Consider the following 6000-nt stretch of genomic DNA (forward strand, 5'->3'; position numbering starts at 1 on the left):
ACACCTTTAGTTGGATATCAGAGCCGATCAGTTCAACAAACAATTACTTTCTTACTTCATCCTTTCAAGTGTCTTCATGTGTACACAGAATTTCATTACATATTAACCATACCAATTGCATAATTGGCCTATTATGATCCGTAGGGCCGGAATCATTGACCATTCACATTAAACAAAATGTTTGAAGCGTGCGCTCCAAGCCGTGCTCCGCGATAATAACTTCAAACAACTACTGATGGCCCACTCTCCCGATCCCAACATATATAGTTCAGATGAAAGGTAACAGAGTCGGTGGACTTATGTGGATTCATGGACGCACAGAACTTCTGGATTTGACAGAGTGAAGGAAGAGAAAGCAGCGCGATCAGGCGATGGTGATTTACTCCTTTTATGGAGTGGAGATCTGTCGGATATTTCCACCTGACCTAATTAAAGCACCCCTGGCCCAGCTGAGTAAGTGGCAATGAATTAAAGGATTATTCCACCAACTCCATGGGCTTTTTCTACACTAATATTGACCCTAGACAGACTCCATATGTAGGTGATACTGGCACCTCCTAAAAAAGGGCAACGAACATGGTGAGAATGAGGACTGGGGTGGCACAAGTGTTCTCTAATGTCACAGCCCGAGTGAACTAAATCTTTTAAATCACATTTATTACAGGACATCCAAGACACCATCGTTTTTCTGTATGTATGCAGAAAAGGGAGCCCTTACCCAGGTATGTCTGAATGTCCTGGTAGGATGTTAGCTGATCTGCAGTGGCGCGGATTTGAACGAAGTTGATAGGAAAGGTGTTCTCAGCTACTGCAAAGAAGGCCACCTTATGTGCTGAGGAACAGTTAGTGATTTCCAGAGCATCTGCATCTCTGTTGTGTTCAGAAGGCACAAGAAATACACTAACTATGAACACGCAAACATAAAAAGCATATGAAAATGTTCTTACATCATTTAAGGGGCGTTTAGGCCTCGATACTCTGTTGAGGTCAACCACTGCAAGAGTACAACAAAGATAAATGTGAAGTGGAGTGACTCGACCACAAGGTGTCTCTCTCACACAGCAAGATCTGTTGATGATCTTACCGGAGACTGTCATTTCTGATGCCTTGCAACACACTGAGGTCCAGTGCGCACAGGTTAGGCCCTCCAATTGAATTCAGTTCAGAGGCACCAAGCGAATTGCCAGCACTTAAGAACTTGGTGACAATAACTTTGGTCTGAAATGGAAAAAGGAAGATGAAAGATACATTTAAATGCACACCTTTTAGAAGCAAAATGTTTATCATGTTGTTTTTTTAACACCATTTAAAGACATTGTTGGTGTAAAGTTAAATATCCCTACTTTGTCGGAGTCCCATTCTCCATTGCCATTGTCCATCAGTGCTGCTAGTGTGTCGACTGTAGTGATGTTCCACTTGTTAATCTGCTCCATGGAAGCCACGCGAGACACCGACCGAAGCACCTGAACCTGCTGGTCTGAGAGACCTTTGGGGTACGCCTAGTGGACAAGACCACACCATAAAGAGCTGTTACTGAATGACCACCTCTTGGCAACCTGTGAGTTTGAAATCTGTTGTGATTTCCTGTTTTGTGTCAGTAAAGTTTTATACCTGGTGTAGCTTCTCCAAAATGACCTTTTGCATGTCATCATCATCTACCTTCTCAGTCAGGCTGGCCAGATTGTCCATTACTACTTGGGCGCTCAGACAGTGGTTGAACGTGGTGGTGCCATACCCAAAGGGGAACGTGTCATTGCTTATGGTCACTTGAGTAATGTTGCCAAGGGAGTCTGGACATGCATTTACTAAATAGACAAGTATTGAAAAGAAATGTGATCATTCTTGTCATAAAGGAGCCTCCACTATTAAAACCACAGAACAGCTATATTGACCTGATATTATTTAAACCTACCAGTGCTTCGTTTGGATCTCAAAGACATGGTGCATTCTTTGAACAGCTTCTTCAGTTTCCTCTTCATTGTCTTGTTTGTACGTCGTTTTTTCATGAATTTCTTCAGGAACTTGCTTTTATTCCGCTGTTTCAGTCAAAAGAGAACACATTAAGAAATAAGAAACGCATATAAGGTAAATGAGAGCTTTTCAAATTGAGATGGTAACAATCTCAAATGATGTCACTCAAATTATGTTAATCAAAAGATAAGGGAGCTTCCTGCCATCCAGGGCCTATATACTAGGCGGTGTCAGACGAAGGCTCCAGAAATTGTCAAAGACTCCAGTCACCCAAGTCATAGACTGTTCTTTCTGCTACCGCACGGCAAGCGGTACCAGAGAGCCAAGTTTAGGTCCAAAAGGCTCCTTACTAGCTTCTACCCCCAAGCCATAAGACAGCTGAACAATTAATCAAATGGCCACCCTGACAACACTGCTGCTACTTGCTGTTTATTATCCATGCATAGTCACTTTACCCCTACCTACATGTACAAATTACCTTGACGAACCTGTACCCCAGCGGTACCCAATGTATATTCATTATTGTTATTTGTGTTACTTTTTTATTTCTTTAGTTATTTAGTAAATATTTTCTTAACTCTATTTTTTTTAAACTGCATTATTGGTTAAGGGCTTGAAAGTAAGCATTTCACGGTAAGGCCTACACTTGTTGTATTCTAGGGAGTTTTTCCTAGCCACCGTGCTTCTACACCTGCATTGCTTGCTGTTTGGGGTTTTAGGCTGGGTTTCTGTACAGCACCTTGTGACATCAGCTGATGTAAGAAGGGCTTTAAAAAGAAATGTGATTAATTGATTTGATATTCGACGCATGTTACAAATACAATTTGATTTGAATACAACATATTGTCAAAGTGCTATGCAATTGTCATGTATAGTATACCGTGCTGATGTGTTTCCAGAAGTTCTCTGGTAAGTACAGTGGAAGAATGTCAAGCTGCTCTAGAGTTTTCAGTCCATGTGCTTGGGTTTCTGAACAGATAAGAATAAAGACAGACTGATTAAGAAAAAAATCGATAGACAAAAATGCATTCATTTTAAATTTGTTGTGTATCTACACGAATACCAATCAGCACAGCTCCGATATCAGCAATGTGACATACCCATATGTGGTGTTGCCACTGCAGATAACAGTCTCCATAGCTTTAATCTGCTGATCTGCAGTTCTTTAGTTTCTCCAGGACGTAAGAGCCAGAGCTCTGAATGTAGTTCTCATCCAGAGTACATGCCATGTTTCCCAGGACCTCAACATTATCTCGACTGAGCTGTGTCCCTTTGATGTTCTGGAAAAAATCAAATGTCGCCATAATCACTGCTTTTAAACATTCAGTCAGAAACGTGTTTCGTCTTGAATACATAACTCACCAGACACTTTTTGGCATTGTTCAGTAGATCAACCTTTCTTCTATCCAACGTGCTGGACAGGACGGAGAAGTCTGCTCTTCCTGTTTCAATGAAGTAGGATCTGCAGTTGGTCTGTTGTATGTTGGTGTAGCTGGAGAAAGATACAAACAGTTTACATTGTCTTTATGGTTCATTTATAAGGCATTTTCATTTGGTTATGTCAGCGTAATAAACTAACAGTAAATAGTTCATCTAAAATTAGTTACCGTCATTTACAATGCATTTTACAATGTCAGTGACAGGACCAACTTACCTGTAATACAGCGACATATCTGATGGATAGTTGTCAAAACCTTGAGGACTTTCTCCTTTGATGTTGTTCCACATGCAAGTTAGCTGTAAAACAAAATGTTACTTTCTCATGTCTGTAAAATAAGCTCCTTGAAAACAGAGAAACATATTCAATATATATTCAGTTACTGGGTTTCCAGTAACTATTGTCATTCTTGTGCTGAGAGAATACATGCTTGGATTCATGTAGCCATAAAAAATACAATAAAACATACAGGCACATTAACAATGTAATCTGGAGGCCTGGCTAACGGTTTTGATTGAGTAGGGCCCTTTAGTTTATGTACAAAAAGTTGTATTTTTAATATTCACCTGTGTCTCCTTGAGAACCACCTTTCTTCGACCGGCCCTACATCTTCAAGCTCTGATGAGAGGTTTAATTTTTGTTTTGGTGAAAGTCTGGACACGAGAGCAAGTGAATCCTTGAAGCACGTACTCAGAAAGGCTACAAATAAATCAATGCAGTACATTCATTAGAGTTAATACAGGAACAATAAATGTCATCATAACCAATTTTTGTTCAAGTACATAATAAAAATTTCTCCCCATGTGAAAATGATACATGTACGATTTTTGCTCAGCTATTGGTCAGGACCAACATTCTCTAAACACTGTTACACTTACTCATCAGGCTCATCCAATCCATTTGCTACTGTATCAAAGAACAGCACAGCCTATAAATGAAACAGAGAGAAACAGAGGTGCAGACACATTTATAGACGTATAATACACATGTTCACCACTGTATAATCGTGTAAATGTTGAAGGTCTACATGGCTTTTGAATACTACAATACCTGCTGAGGTTTCCATTTTTCTTGTTGATGTTCAGAGCAGTGAGTGTTTGATTTCCAGTTGTTGGGAAATTCAGTAGATTTCTGGGAATTTCGGTTGCCATTTCATCTGGGACATTGACTATTAGTTCTGTTGGTTTCATGTCAACTGTGATGATCTGAATAAGTAATACAAAAACATGTCAACATTTTAAAATGAATACCGTTATTATGATTGATTACCCTAGATTTATTCATAACACATTTAAATGAGGCATGTAGAAATATTGGGAGGGAAATTCATAACGCCTACTTCACATCAGTTAGTCTAGCTACTGTTAGCTAGCCAAGTACATACCTTATTAACATAGATCTGTTTCACAATTGTTGGAGCAGTCAGCATGTTGGTAACACATTTTGGGTTGGCGGATGTTGTTAGAACCTGCTGCGCGGGTATTGCGGTGAGTGTTTGGGTAGGAAGACCTCCCACTAAAGAGCCCAGGTTTATTAGACTGTCGGTATTGTTTATCTGAGGAAAGAGAACATTAAATGATGAAATATCCTCTACATTGGAAGTAGAGAGGATGGAATGGTTTAAAGCATGAATCATGGATGTAAATGATGCTCACAACCAATAGGTCACTAGCAATAAACCTATTAAAAAGTGAATCACCTGGAAGTTTTGGGTGATGAGAATCTGTATGATGGACAAGGACTGTCCCAAGTTTCCACCCAGAAACACTGCTCAGAGTACTCAGGGATTGTAAAATCACACTGGGCGGGGCTTTAGTGATCTGCCCAGTGGTCAGACTTATAGACCTGCGGGCCCAGGGCCGTGATTGATCCTGGACTGACAATTTGGATATTCGATGCCAGTGTGGAAGAACTCTGGAAGGAAATGATCTCAGCGAAGATTAAGTAACAGTATCACTTAACCAATCAATGGATTGTGATCACATGGAAATAATGGCTCATACTGTAACATTTCATTTCCATGTGTTCAAAATACAGGTCTAAGGTTAAGATGTAACAAAAATGGAGATAGATCCTGATGGTGCGCACCTCTGAGTCCACGTTAGTACAGGATTGGTTCAGGTTGCCCAGGACAACCACACTGACTCATTGAGCTTAGAGTAAGCTGAGGCTGGGACAAAACATTGTAAGTGTGGTGGAAGCCTAAAGATATGGGAATAAAACAGAAATATGAAATAAAACACTGAGTAACACTATCTTGGATTAGAATGCCATGCCCAATTTCCCCATAGCGTCATTCAGATTCAATGTAGACTGTTGTCTGTTATCATACCCTTGACATAAATGCAAGAAATAAAGTAAGTTAGTAACATAAAACAAATTATTTTAGTGGCTACTGTTCAAAACTCACTGCAGTGGGAGGAAGTTGGAGTTCTGCAGGAAGATAAGCTCAGTAAAGCATTTAGTCAGATTTTGAGGAGCTCCAGCGAAATTGAACAACTCAATGTTGACAGGGTTCACGGCAAATAGTTGTAGCTGTAAAAAACAAACAAAAAGATAAACCTTTGGTTATATATTTTTGGTCATATATG

Source organism: Salmo salar, chromosome 03, assembly GCF_965601325.2.
Source record: "Salmo salar chromosome 03, fSalSal1, whole genome shotgun sequence".
Taxonomy (NCBI): Eukaryota; Metazoa; Chordata; class Actinopteri; order Salmoniformes; family Salmonidae; genus Salmo; species Salmo salar.